This window comes from Tupaia chinensis, unplaced genomic scaffold (genome assembly GCF_000334495.1).
Source record: "Tupaia chinensis unplaced genomic scaffold, TupChi_1.0 Scaffold000060_1, whole genome shotgun sequence".
In the NCBI taxonomy this organism is placed as follows: domain Eukaryota; kingdom Metazoa; phylum Chordata; class Mammalia; order Scandentia; family Tupaiidae; genus Tupaia; species Tupaia belangeri.
Genome location: NW_006159518.1, coordinates 2,840,035 through 2,855,675, shown reverse-complemented (window position 1 = coordinate 2,855,675; position 15,641 = coordinate 2,840,035).

The window sequence follows — 15,641 nt, the reverse complement described above, 5'->3', positions numbered from 1 at the left end:
AAATGTTAAGTTTTCTAACCTCAAAAAAGTGTGTATGTAATATGTATGCTAATGAGCTTGATTTAGCCATCCCACAATGTATACATATATCAAAACACCATGCTGTACACCATAAATTTCTGTCATCTTTATTATTTAAAAAATAGCATTATGGGGGACCAGCAGTTAGCGTAATGGCTATGTCGCTGGACTCCCACGTAGTCGACCACAGTTCGAGTCCTGGACCCGGTGGCTTAAACTCACGCCGGGCGCGTGTGCGTGCGTGCCCAAGATCCCGAGAGGAGAATGGAGGAGAAGGGATTGCGGCGTGGCCATCCCCCCTGGAGGGTAATTTCTCGCTTTCTATCTCTCTGTCTCTCTCTCTGTCTGGTGAGCGCACGCGCCCTATAGCGAAAACCTCTCCAAAAAAAGAAGAAAAAAAAACATTATGGGAGAAATTAGGCAAATGAAATCTTATTCCCACTGCCTGACATCAGCTTGTTACGGAGATTTGGGTAAGTTATTTGACTTTATGGGTGCAGTATCTTCATTTGTAAAACACTGTGGTTGGACTAGTTTTTTCCAAGACATTCTCCAAGGAATGCCCTCAGGGTAGAAGAAAGAGCATACTGCCCAGCTGGGTTCTCATCTCCCCCCTCCTGCTTCACCCCAACATTCTGCTCTTTTTGTGTTTATATGTTGGGTACCAATATGCACTTTCTTTTGAAGTTTCTCATTGAAGTTTCTAAGTCTAAGAATGACATCTCAGACACTTTCCAGTCCCATCATTCTAAGATTCTATGAGTCTGCAAGCCAAAGATTTGTCCTCTTCTGTAGACTCGCTATGTGAATAAGGTTCTTTCAGGTTGGAAAGAAAAGAGAGTAGCAAGGTTTATTTACACAGTGGGTGCTGTGGTTTAAATGGACGTGTCCTTCCAAAATTCATATGTTGGAACTTAAGCCCTAAGGTGATGGTATTAAGATGTGAGGCCTTTTGGGAAATGATTCGGTTGAGAGGGTTCTGCTCTCATGAATAGGAGTTATAAAAGAGGTTGAAGAGAACACTTTGGGTTTATTTTTGCCCTTTCACCATGTGGTGATGCAGCAAGAAGGTGCTGTATAAGGAACAAGCCCTCACCAGACCCCAAATCTGTCAGCTTGCTTGATCTTGGGCCTTCTAGCCCCTAGAACTATAAGCAATAATGTCAATTATCTATAAATCACCTAGTCTATGGTATTTTGTTACAGCAGCAGAAACTAAGATAATGGGGAAAGTTGAAAAGACCTAGAGCCATGTCAGCATGGTGTAGCTCCACTGGAGAACTGGGGCACACACAGGTCAAGACAGAAAGGATCCGGCCATTCCAGTGTCTGACGATCAGTACCTCTGGACACTGAGCCCCACGTGGGCGTCCATGGCTCCCTATTCTGGTGATAGATCCATTGATGAGCTCATGACACAGCTTTTCTCTAGTGCTTCCTCCCCACTCCTGCTCTCTGGGCATCTAGAGTGTAAGTTGCCTGTGATGGACAACCTGAGCAGGCTGCTTAATCATGATCTGGCAACCTCATTGGTGGATGTCTTGCAAATTTCGAGGGTCTCCTCTATTGTGACCAAGGCAACGAGATTGGATGGCACAAAGTGTGGCAACTTATGAATAAGTAGGACTGCTTTGTCCCCAAAAGTCTATACGCATGTCAGATACCTAGAGTTTTACTGTCTAGTTCATTTGTTTAGCTTCATTTAAAACATGTCAGATACCTAGAGTTTTACTGTCTGTCTAGTTCATTTGTTTAGCTTCATTTAAAAAAATTATTTTATTTATTATTATTATGTTTTTAATTTGACCAGAGAGAGAGAAAGAGAGGAAAAGTAAGAAAGCAAGCTTCCTGGTTCAGCACTCACACTGCGGTTAGTTATGTGGGAGTCCAGCGCCTCAAACACCTGCCATCTGCCTGCTCCTGTTTAGCTGCATTTTATCCATTGGTGGTATTATTTAATATTTCTATAACAGGAACTACCCAAGGTGCTAAGTTTTGAGTTACTGAATGGAGACTGTTATAAAAATGATAGCTGATTAAAGAATTATTAAGTAAAGATTTTAGGGGGCCAGCAGATGACACAGTAGTTATATCACTGGACTCCCACATGGCCAACCACAATTCAAGTGGCTTAAAATTCACACCAGTTGTATGTACATGCGTTGTCCAAGACTCCTTGCTTCTCTTCACAACTTTTAGCTTTTAAATTATCCTGAGCTCTGTGACACATCGGCACACTTTACCCAGGACAACTACTTTAATGTCCTGATTCTCTGTCTCGTCAGTGAGTGCACACACCCTAAGGCAAACACCTCTAAAAAAAGAAAGAAAAAGAAAAGATTTTCAGAGACCATTGTTTTGGACTAAGCTCTTACTCTAGGCCCTGACAGACCAGAACAAACTGGAATCACTTGATAAAATGACACATCAACAAATTGAAACTTGGGATCAGCAGTTAGCATAATGGCTATATCGCTGAACTCCCATGTAGTCAGCTGTGGTTCGAGTCCTGGACCTAGTGAGAGAATTCAGCGACATGGCCATTACGCTAACTGCTGGTCTCTCCGGTGAGCATCTTAACCCTGGCCCCCCCCAAAAAATTCACTTGTTCTACTCATTTTGCCTGTCTTCCTTTTTTTTTAGGTCGAGCCTAAGTACCATAAAAGAAGTCAGATTCTAAATCTCAGACTTAGGAAAAGTAAAGGTGATTTATAGAGTTAATAGTAAATGTAAACCCTCACTTAAACCTATAACGGATGGAAGGGTGTGAAGCTACTATTTCCCCCCGGCAAGAAAAATCTTACTGTTACATAATTAGATCACAAATACACAAAGGCCAAGTGAGGTCACAAAACAGCTGTTTGCTTTTTTACATCAAGTGCCCAGTCAGTGCTTAGAGGCCCCATCGGGGGTGCTTGGTAATCATTTTCCGGTCCCTGGTCCCTTTGGAGTTTTTACCCCTATTTCTTCCACTCCCCAGCTCCCAACTCCAGTTAATGGGTTGCTTCAGTTTTCTCCTCAGTTCACCTGAAAGGGCAGCATTTTGTCCTTCAGAAGAGGATCCCAGATCCCTCAGAGGAGAAGCCTCCAGCAGACCAGCTCTCCTCTCTTCTCTGTGGTCTCGATTGCCTTCGGAGCACACATGCAGAGAATCCTTCTTCTGCTCCTCCTTTCCAAAAAAAAGAAAACGACAACAAAAACCCTTCCAGAATAGAAGGAGGGAGGAAAAAGGGAATGAGTGGATAGGTAAAGCCTGGCCTGCCACACGAACTTAATGAAAATAAATGAGAATAGACTCTGTGAAGCCCTGGCATTGCAATCGCTGTCTTTCACATGAAATTAGCTTCCTCCTTCCTAGGGCCCGTGTAATTCCCATTAAAACTGACTCAGTCTCACTAAGGAAAGGATAAATAGATTACAGTATATTAGCCTAATATTTATGAATCTGCTGCAAGTACATTTGGAATCTCTTCGGGTTTAAAAAGTAAACTCAGAGGCTGGCAGGTGGTGTGGTGGCTAAGGCGTTGGACTCTTACAGTGCTGACCATGGTTCAAGAACCAAACCTGGCAGCTTGCTTTCTCACTTTCTCTCTCATTGACTTAAAAAAAATTAAATAATGATAGTAAAAAACTATACCAAAAAGTAAATCCATTGGTGAGGTCTTTAATTTTATGTATATTGGTATAAATCTAAGTCAAAGTGAATACCATTGCCTTTGGTAGGTTTTGTATTTAATTTAATGATACTTAGATTAGAGTAGAAATTTATAAAAGAGTTTATGTATATAGTAAGGAAAAGTTTCACACAAAGCTAAACAGGAAAAGTAGAATCCTAAAGTTCATGGTAATTCCAAAACCTTTCACTGATTTATATAGATAGACAGATAGATAGATAGATAGATAATATTGTTTTAGTTTTAAATAAAAACTATTTAGAGAAGAGGGATAAAGACGGTATTGGTTTTGGTAAAGGCAAACTATCTGGAATACAAGAGATCTGATCTTTCACAATCTCTTGTTCCTTCTGTATCTTTCAGAACCTCATGGCCACAAGGCCCTGTCCATACATTTAGGGCTCTCTGCCCAGAATCCTCTTCCCGCACTTCTCTACCTAATTAGCTCCCAGTACCCGGTTTCCTCCAGGAAACCTACTCTGGCTTTCCTTGACTAGATTAAATGGTCTACTTAAGTTAGAGCTGTGGGACTCTCTTTTCTACTTCTTTTCATAGTCACACAACTTTATTGGTTTGGTCATATCTGTGGTCTAACCGCTCCCCCCAAATTCATGTGTTGTAACTTGGTTGTATTGTGAAAACATTAGGAGGAAACTGAATACCTTGGCATGTGGAAAGGTAGGGCCTTGGGGAGTAATTAGGGTGGGGCCCTTTGACTGACTCCTGGTGAGTTTTTCTTTCTTTCTTTCTTTCTTTCTTTCTTTCTTTCTTTCTTTCTTTCTTTCTTTCTTTCTTCTTTTTTTCTTTTTGAGAGAGATTTTTTTTCCCTATAGGGTAGTGCATGCGCTTGCCAGAAAGTTGCCAGAAAGGGAGAAATCACCCGGGGCAGTGGCCATGCTGCTGCAATCCCTTCTCCTCCCAGGATCGCGTGAGGTTAAGCCACCAGGTCCAGGACTTGAACCCTGGTCAACTACATGGGAGTCCAGCGACATAACCATTATGCTAACTGCTGGTCCCGACTCCTGGTGAGTTTTTAAGAAGAGAAAGACTCACACATATGAACACAGAGAGACATACTCTTGTTCTCGCACGATGTGAAGAATATATGAAAATAGCAAAAGTAAATATAGGAATGCTGAGTATATGGATTGAAATGTATACATACAAAATTATTATTAAGCTATAAATGCAAGTATTTTAACAACTAAGTGAAAAAAATGACAAAACTCAATTTAGGTTTTTATTTGTTGAACAAATCAAACTATTTAAAGACTTGTCTTACTAAAATGTTTCATTTGTGTGTGTGTGTTATCCAGAAATTTTTTTAAAGAGATTTTTGTGAGGCTGGCAGGTGGCGCGGTGGTTAAGGGCATTGGACTCCCACATGACCAACTAAGTTCAAGTCCTGGACCTGGCAGCTTGCTTTCTCACTTTCTCTCTCTCTCTCTCTCTCACTTTCACCCTTGCTCTGTCCCTCTCTGGTCAAATTAAAATAAACGAATAAATAAATAAAGTTAAACAAAATAATTCTAAAATAAATAAATTTGAAAAAAGACATTTTTTGCTATGGAGTCTGTGTACTCGCCAGAGAGACAGAAAGCGAAAAATCACCCCCCAGGTGACTAGCCATGCCGGAATCCCTTCTCTTCCATTTCCCTCTTGGGATTTTTGGGTACCAATCCACACGTGCCCAGCGTGACTTTCAGGCCACCAGGTCTGGGACTCAAATCGCAGTTGATCTTATATAGTCCAGCAACATCACCATTATGCCTCCTGCTCCTCTTCTATCCAGGAATATTAAATAATCAAGGTATGTGCGTCAACTTCAAATTCCTATGACATTTTCCTGCTCTCCTAGGTTTTAAAATATTTATTGGCTCATGATTTTACAAATATAAAGGGATTCCAAATTTTAACTTTGATTGAGTTTAATGGTTTGTTTTTTTTAAAAAAAGAATATGCTGCAAAGAAAACTTAAAAGTGGAAAATATTACTGATGGTGACTATAGTAGAAGAAGTAGCAAGAATTTAAGAAAACTGGGAGTATCATGCTCCATTTTAAGGTGTCTCAGTGGTTTCTCCTCATTTGTGTTTCTGCTTCAATAAATATTGGTGTTTGTGAATTTTCCCCTGCTCAGATATCATGCAGGTTTAAATGTGGTTAAAGACTTGCACAGTTAACTTTTATGATCAGAAACATTTGATTCTAAATTGTAAACCCTTGGTGCATTCAGGGAGACGACATGTGTGAATGGTCTGGAAGAAAAATTCTCTTACAACATTGCACAGAAATAAAATTAACTGCTTAATTTTCTGTGCAATCTTTGAGCTCCCCCCACCCCACAGTAGACAATACAACCACTAACCACTTGACTATTTAAATAGAAATGCTATGCCTGGGTCAGAAATCAGCAAGGAGGTACGCTGGCAATGGACGTACTCTTGAAACCAGTCTATGCCTTCTGTTATCTTTCATCTCTTTCACTTCAAATAAGAGGACTAGCCTTTGTAGTGTAGTAAGAATAAAAAACAATAAAACATGTAAGGATCAGAAGGAAAATAAAACAAAACAAAAGAAAGCAAAACTTTATTACAACTTTATTGTATGTTACTAATTTGGAGAGAATTTATATATTTGACTATGTTTTCCTACTCTTAACTTTATTTAGTCCATAAGGTTCTCACATATTTGTTTTTAATATTTATTCATAAGTACTCTGGTTTTTGTTCCAAGCTCCCATCATTGACAGTGTATAGAAATGCCACTGATGTTTTAATCATTGCTTTTAAATAGAATAACTCTGCCACCCTCACTCATTAAGTCTAATGTACTTTTAAAACAAATGCTAATGATTTGAGAGCACTTGTGTTTCTTGTTCACAGCTTTTCCGTATCATCTGAAAATCATGCCTGGCATGGAGTAGGCATTTAACATTTGTTGACTGATAAAACGTATATGCAAGTGTAACTTCAAAGGCTTGATTAGTATATAAATATAAATCTTTCATTTTTGAAAATTAATTCTTAATTCAGCTACTCTTAATGGGCATTAAATAAATACATCTATGGGCTTTATGCTTTAGAGGCAATGGAAGCCTCTTTCACTTATGGAGAGGAGGATTTCTCAGTGGGTATTTTGTTTTGTTTTGTTTTTAAGAGAGATTTTTGCAGGGACCAGCAGTTAGCGTAATGGCTATGTCGCTGGACTCCCACGTAGTCAACCGCAGTTCGCATCCTGAACCCGGTGGCTTAAAACTCACGCCCGGCACGTGTGCGTGCCTGCCCAAGATCCTGAGAGGAGAATGGAGGAGAAGGGATTGCGGCGTGGCCATCCCCCCTGAAGGGTGATTTCTTGCTTTCTGTCTCTCTGTCTCTCTCTGTCTTTCTGGCAAGCACATGCACCCTATAGCAAAAACCTCTCCCAAAAAAAAGAAAGCGAGAAATCACCCCTCTCCCCCCACCCCTGGGGTAAGGCTACACCGCAATCCCTTCTCCTCCATTCTTCTGTCAGGATCTTAGGCATGCATGCACACACGTCCGGTGTGAGCTTTAAGCCACCAGGTCCAGGACTCGAACCTCAGTTGACTACGTGGGAGTCCAATGATGTAACCATTATGCCATCTGCTGGTCCCAGTCTCCCAATTCTTATTAAAATTTTTTGAAAATTCATGATAGATATGTGAGAGACACAAAGAGGTGAGCACTCCCCACAGGTTATGGTGTGCCATAATCCCCATTTTCCAGTCCTGTAGTCCACCAGATCTCGGACACTCACGTAGTGGGCACGTTTCAGGCTGACTAGGCTGGGGATGGGAACCACAGTCACCATGCAATATCCAGCTTCTCTTGAGCAGGTCATGACCTTTGTGCTACAGAGCCTGATCCTTCCTATTTATTTATATTTAAATACCACAGGTACAAAGAATAACGATATAATACATGTTCACATCCACTACTCACCTAAGAAATAAGTTGTTACAGATATTTCTGAACTTCCTAGGCAAATCCTCCCAAAGTATATCTTCTACCTCTCACAAGACCGTATTCTAAATCATAAGCAATAAACATTTACTATAATATATTGTCTGCATGCTTTACTTATTTATTTTTAGGTTTTTACCATAGGCCTCTTGCATTTACCAGAGAGAGAAAGCAAGAGACAGAGAGAGGGAAGAAAGTCTTACTTTCTTTCAGATCCTTATGTGTTGTGTTGCTTTTTATTGTCTTACTACAAAGCCTAGTCCTCTAATCTAAAGTGAAAGAGATGAAAAGCCAACAGGTGACATGGTGGTTAAGACACTGGACTCCCACATAATTGACTGCAGTTCGAGTCCTGAACTGGGTAACTTGAAACTCAGGCTGGTGCTTGTGTATATGTACCCAAAATCCTGAGGAGTATGGAAGAGGAGAGATTGCAGCATGATCTGCATCATCCAGAAGGTGATCTTTCACTTTCCCTCTCTCTGTATCCATCTTTTCTCTATTTCACTCCCCAGCAAGTGCACTAGCCCTGTGGGGAAAAAAAGGCGAAAGAAAAAGGAAAAAGAGTGAAAGAGATGAAGTAGTAGGAGGCATTCTTACCTCATACTTGATTTTGAAGTCATTTCTTCCAATGTTTGATCAGTAAGTATAAAGTTTGCTGTAGATTTCTTTGTATATCTTTTATAAGATTAAGGATGCCCTTTTTTCCCTATAGTAATTTGCTAGGTATTTTTAATGTAAAAATGGCTTTTATTTGATCAAATGCCTTTTCCTACATCTATTGATATAATACAGTTTTTTTACCTTTAATCCGCTAACGTGGCACAAAATACATATTAGTTTTCTGCATCGTTAACTTTCTTCCTTTTTACTGGGAGAGATAAATCCCAGTAAGATGTAGAAACTGTGTATGATCTAAAGAATAATTCTAAAGCAAACACCTGGTGCTCTCCCAGGCTCTTGACTTGAGAAGCTCCCTGTGAGCCTTTCACTCCCTGCTTTCATAAATGGCTCTGTCCGGAAGAACACGATGACCAATTCCTTACTCCTCTTTACGCTTTGTCATCCCTGTATCCATAAACGATATAGTTTAGTTTTGCCGACTTTTTACATTTTTTTCATCCACGCTTGTTGCTCGAGGATTTAGGGTTTTCACTATTGGCCACAGTGTCAGAAGTGACATGCCGTCCTGTCTCCTGTGTGCTGTTGGTCACACACACCAATCCTGAGACCACGTGAGAAGGAGTGAACCCAAAAGTAGGGATCGTTGGGGACCATTTCAGAGATTGGCTACCGCAGTCAAGTTGGTTTATACTTTTTTATATATTGTTGGATGCAGTTTCCTGATTTTTTTCTTTTTATGCGAGTTTTGGATCGATAGTCTTGAGTGATATGGGCTTATATTTTATGTTTCTTGTCATCAAAGTTATGCTAGCCTCACGAGATAAAATTAGGAGTGTTCTCTTTTTCTAGTCTCTGGAAGTGTTTGCAGAATAGGTCAGAATTCCTTGTCTGGCCAAAATTTTTCTTATTTCAATTTCTTTGGCTATATTGAATGATCATTCGGGGCCAATAGGTGGTATAGTGGTTAAGGCACTGGACTTCCACATGGCTGACAATGGTTCAACTCCCAGACCTGGTGGCTGTTTCCTCGCATTCTCTCTCTGCCACCTCCTCCCTGCCCCTCTTTCTCTCTGGTCAAATTAAAAATAATAATAGCAAATAAAATAAAATAAAATAATTCTTCAAGAAAAAAAGAAAGACCATTCAGATTTTAGGACCATTTCATTTTTATATTTCCTCTTGAGATAATTTGTATACATTGTATTTTGCTAGAATGTGTTCATTTCATCTACACTTTACAATTTCTTGGCATAAAATTCTTTTTAATGAGTATTATTTGTTTACTATTCCTAGCTTTTTTAGTAACCCCCCCTCTTCTTCCTTTCTGATATTGGGTTTTCGTAAATTGTGCTCTCACCATTTTTTTAACCCTGCCAAAGTAAAATTGTTAATTTTACTATTTTTTTGAAGAATGAATTTTGACTTTATAAATCCTCCATATTATGTAGTCTCTATTTTCCTAACTTCTTCTCTTTTTATAACTATTTAATTTTATGTATTATTATAATTATTTTTAAATTTATGAAAGGCATGTGCACTCACCAGAGAAAGACAGAGAGAGAGAGAGAGAGAGAGAGAGAGAGAGAGAGAGAAAGTGAGAAAGCAAGTTGCCAGATCTGGGAATTGAACTCACATGGGTAACCATGTGAGAGTCCAGTGCCTTAACCACCATGCCACCGACTGGTCTCTTAACTTCTGTTCTTACAGCTATCACATCTTTCCTTCCACTTTCTTTGGGATCTTTTCACTTTTTTTTTTTAATTTTTAAAATCATTTTCTTAAATTATTAAATTTTAGCCTTTTCTAATTATACATCTAAGTGTTGCTTTAGCTAAATCTCATAAGTTTTGATTTGCAGTAATTTCATTATTGTTCAGCTCAAACTTTCTTTAAAAATTTTACCATGATTTCTGGGGCCAGCAGATGGTATAATGGTTACGTCACTGAACTCCCACATGGCTGACTATGGTTTAAATCCTGGATCTGGTGGCTTGAAACTTACACCCATTGTGTGTGTGTGTGTGTGTGTGTGTGTGTTTAAAATCCCTAGAGGAGAATGGAGGAGAAGGGATTGCAGTGTGGCCATCCCCCCCAGGGGGTGATTTCTTGCTTTCTGTCTCTCTGGCAAGTGCATACACCCTGTAGCAAAAATCTCTCTAAAAACAAAATTTACCATGATTTCTTATTTGACCTATGAATGACTTAGTATATATTTAACTAGTAATAAATTCTAAATATATACATGGTTATAAAGTTTTCTTGAAATTTTCTTGTTGATTTCTAACTTGTTATATGTTAGGAAAATATGCTTATTATTATTATTGCAGTCTTGTGACATTTGCTGAGGTTTGGTTTAGGATCTAGTATTTGATCAGTTTCTGTGAATGTGCTAGTTCCATGCATTATTAAATATTTATTAGCTCAGGTTTATTAATCATGATGTTTAAATCATATTCTTCTTGTTATTATTATTTAATTTGACCAGAGAGAGACAGAGAGGGAAAGTGAGATAGCAAGTTTCCAGATCCCAGACTTGAACCACAGTTGGCCATCTGGGAGTCCAGCACCCTTAACCACCATGCCACTTGCCAGTCCCTAAATCATATATATTCTTAAGAATTACTTTTTATTTGCTCTATCAATCACTGAGGGATTATATTATAGTACCACATTATGAGGCTAGATTTGTCCATTTCTCTTACTCTGTCCGTTTTTAAGGCTGAATTATTAGGTACATAGAAATTTAAAATTGCTAAAGCTACTAGTGAAAATGAACCTTTCATTATTATAAATTATCTCTATTTATCCTGAGTAATACAGTTTATCTTCAAGGCTACTTAGTCTAAAACTAATTTTCTATCTGCCTGGGCCTTCGAGTTTCCAATTATAGTGCTACTACAGGTGGGTTTTCTTTGACTTCTTCCTTTCTTAACCAGGCCCAGTTTGTATCTTTCCTGTAGAATGAGCTTCAGCTTATCTGACTGTTACTAAAATTTTGTTCATCTCTTTTTCCATTTTCCCTATTTTTTTTACAAAGTTGAGCTCTATAGCTTGAGTTTTGCTTTAAATTACAATTAAAATTCCAGGGTCAGGATGAAAAATAACTTCATAATTAACAAAAGGTGTTGGAGAGATAAATTAAGGAAACGTGCTCTTTCCTCTGCAGCTACAGAAGATCATCTTTGTGTCATAAAACTTGCCTAATATGATCTGACATGGCATTGAGATTTGTTGAATATTATAACATACCAACTTCTTTTTCTTTTTTTTTCTTTCTTTTTCTTTTTTTTTTGGCTAGAGGGCATGCATCCTCAACAGAGAGACAGAAAGAGCAAGGAAAAAAAGGATAGCAAGAAATCAACCTCTCTCCCACAGAGGATGACCATGCTGCAGCCTCTTTTCCATCTCCCTCCTTTTGGGATTTTGAGCATGCATGCACACACATCTGGAGTGTCTTTCAAGCCACTGGTCTGAGACTTGAACTGCACAGTCAGCCATGTGGGATCCAGTTGCCTTAACCATTACATCACAAGCGGGCTTCTATTCTTTATTCTATACATTTATCCTTGGAAGGATAACGTGAACAAAGGTTAGACATCCTTGCCGTATCTTTAAAAATAATCTCCCAAGAGTCTTGTAATTCTGGTAAGTTGTCCCACTGAATCATGTGATGCTTTCTTTTCCCTTTTTTTTTTATTTTTTTTTAAGGTTTTTACCATAAGGCATATGCACTCGCTGGAGAGAGACAGAGAGAGACAAGTGAGAATCAACCCCCCAGTGGGAATTGCCATGCCACAATCCCTTCTCCTTCATTCTCCTCCTGGGATTTTGGACACATATGCACACAGGCCCAGTGTGAGTTTCAAGCCGCAGAATCTAGGACTCCAACCACAGTTGGCCATATGGGAGTCCTGCACCTTAACTACTTTGCCACCTGCTGGTCCCCATCTAATTTTTTCTTAATGTCATGTTTGACAATATATTTTTCTGCATAATGTAGATACCTGTAAACTTGTTCTGTCAAATCAGGAGATGGTTAGCATTTTTCCCTTCTCTAACCTGCATAATAAAAAGAATAGATGCTTATGATTCTACTAGATTTCTCATATAATGAGGAGACTGACGGGCTTTGTCTCATTTACACTAATTGGCCTAATGGCCGGGCTCTGGCATTACTGTCTTCTGTGTCCTGCCTTTCTACTGCCTGGATGGGGTGCTTCCAGGTCTGGCTGCAGCAAGAAGCAGTTATCACTGCCCTGCCATGGGGAGTGGGATTCCACTCTTGGGCAACTTTGTGTTTCTTCTTTCTGAGCCACCAACCCATATCATCATCGTCAGTTCTGCTCAAGTCCAGAGTGGATGTATTAGTCACAGAGTAGAAATTGGTCTCCACACCTTCCCTTCGCTTTGTTCCCCTCTCACTCTTGCATCTACAAAATCCATCACTAGTCTAGTGTTCTAGCACAGAGCTGGCACTCCATAAATTGTCCTCGAATGGGTGAGTAGAGAAATGAAGACTATTTTGAGGAAGCAGCTGAGGATTTGCTTAATGATTCCCACAGCTTTCTGCTCTTATGGTGTGTCTCCTCTCAAATTCAAGTTGAAATTTAATTGCCATTGTAACCATACTAAGAGGTGGGCCCTTTAAGGGGTGATTAGGTCATAAAGGCTCCCTCATAAATAAATGGATTAAGGCTGTCATTAGGAGCAGCTAGTTCTTGAGGCAGTGAGCTAGTTAGTTATTTTATAAATGATTATGTTATAAAAGTGAGCTCTGTCTCATGAGCTTGCTTGCCCTTCCGTCATGTTAGGATGCTGCAAAAGGACCTTCCCTGGATGCCAAGTTGATGCTGGTTCAATGCCCTTGGCCTTCCAACCTTCAGAACTATCAAAATAAATTAATTAAATTTATTTATTTACCCAGTCTAGGGGCTGGCAGGAGGCATGGTGGCTAATGGCATTGGACTCCCACATGGCTAACTGTGATTCGAGTCCGAGACCTGGCAGCTTGCTTTCTCACTCTCAGTCTGTCCCTCTCTGGTCAAATGATAATAAAGTTAAATAAAATAATTCTTTTTTTTTTTGGAGAGATTTTCACTGTAGGGCGTGTGCGCTCGCCAGACAGACAGAGAGAGACATAGAGACAGAAAGCGAGAAATCACCCCCCAGGGGGGATGGTCACGCCGAACCGCGGTCGACTACGTGGGAGTCCAGCGACATAGCCATTACGCTAACTGCTGGTTCCCAATAAAATAATTCTTTAAAAATTATTTTAAATAGATAAATAAATAATAAATAAATAAACTATCCAGTCTATAGTGTTCTGTTGAAGCAGGAGAAAACAAAGACAGTCTGGTAACACTTTTCAAAGTACATAGAGAACAGTTTTATCCCTTTCTAGTTTAATAATGGTCTGTATGTGTACTGTTTTCATGTCTTATTACTTTATTAAAATGTTAGTGGGGTGGATCCCAGATCTTGCCATTATTCTCCTAAAGTAAAGCAATATACACATACCTTTTTATATTAATAAACTGAAAGAAAATATGGATCAAGAAAAGAGTTCAGAACCTTTCTGGAGGGTAATTTAACAATACCTATCAAGGGAACCAGCAGTTAGCGTAATGGCTATGTCGCTGGACTCCCACGTAGTCGACCGTGGTTCGCGTCCTGGACCCAGTGGCTTAAAACACGCTGGGTGTGTGTGCGTGCATGCCCAAGATCCCAAGAGGAGAATGGAGGAGAAGGGATTGTGGTGTGGCCATCCCCCCTGGGGGGCGATTTCTCGCTTTCTGTCTCTATGTCTCTCTCTGTCTATCTGGCAAGCACACGCACCCTATAGCGAAAACCTCTCCAAAAAAAAAAAAAAAAAAAGCAATATCTATCAAACTGTTTTTTGACCTAGTTATTTCATAGTAGTAATTTATCTAAAATAGATATTTCTCACAGGTGGAAAATGACATAGGAATAGGGTAGTTTACTGTAGTAGTATTTGTAATTATAAAATATTTGAAAAATGTGAATAACCACAAAATGGAAATTTCTCAGATAAATCGTGGTACATTCATACAACCGAATTATAAAGAGCAATAAAAAAGGAAAAATGAAGGCCAGCAGGTGGCGGGTGGTAGGGGCACTGGACTCCCACTTGGCTGACCATGGTTCAAGTCCTGGACCTAGTAACTTGCTTTCTCACTTTCCCTCTCTCTTTCTGGTCAACACACATGCCCTATAGCAAATTAAAATAATAATATAAATAAATAAAAATAAATAAATAATTCTTTTTAAAAAAAAGGAAAATGAGAAAATTCTTTATGGATTGATGTGAAAGATCTCCAAGATCTATAGTTAAAGGGGAAAAAAACCTTGCGTAGCAGTATGTGCAGTATGTACAGTTTCTAAAAAAGGAAGAGGGAAAACACACGTGTCTGTTTTTATATGCACAAACTAGTTCTGGGAAGATTTGGAAAGGATAGGTACATTAGTTGTGCGTAGGTGGGGAACTCCACGCCTCGGTGACTGGTGTGTGTTTATCTTTTGACTTTTGAGTTGTATGAATGTATTAGATCATGGGGAAAGTCATGATGTGTTTTTCTATGCAAAAATGTATCATGACTTTCCTGATGACCCAATATTACCTACAATAAGTTGAAAGGAAAGAAGGAAATACACCAAAATGTTAAAGTAATTATCTTTTAGTAAATAGAATCCAGCAACCTTTATTCTCTTTTCATGTTTATCTATATTTTACAAATTTTCTACATGGTATACATTACTTTTATAATTAGAAAAACATCTTTTGAGAATGAAAAAAAAATTTTTTTTCACTTATTTACCATGAGCTTGAATTCTAAAACCAGGTAGATCTGAGTTGAATTCTTTTTCAATTTAATTTTATTTTTAAACATTTTCTTTTTTTATTTCACACTTTTCATTTGAGTTGAATTCTAATTTCATCACTTACTGTTCTGATAACCTAGAGGAAATACTTAACTTCTCTGAACCTCTGTGTTCCTGCCCATAAATTGGGATCACAACGCTTACCTCATGACGTGGTTGTGAAATTAAATACATTGTGTAAAGTGGGAGGCTCTTAGGAAGTACTCAATATTTCATTGTTTATTTTTCTACCTTTCAGGTAAATTGTAAAGTATTGTGAAATCAAATCATTTTTAAACCTACATATGTATTTTTGTTTAAAATATTTTTAATAGTCGAACCCAAAGAGTGGCAAAATTTAGATAATTACCAATTACCACCAATTTTACTCCTTAAGTATTTTCAGTTCTCTTTTTCGTAATTTTTTTTTTTTTTTTTTTTTTTTTTAATAAGGGGGCGGGG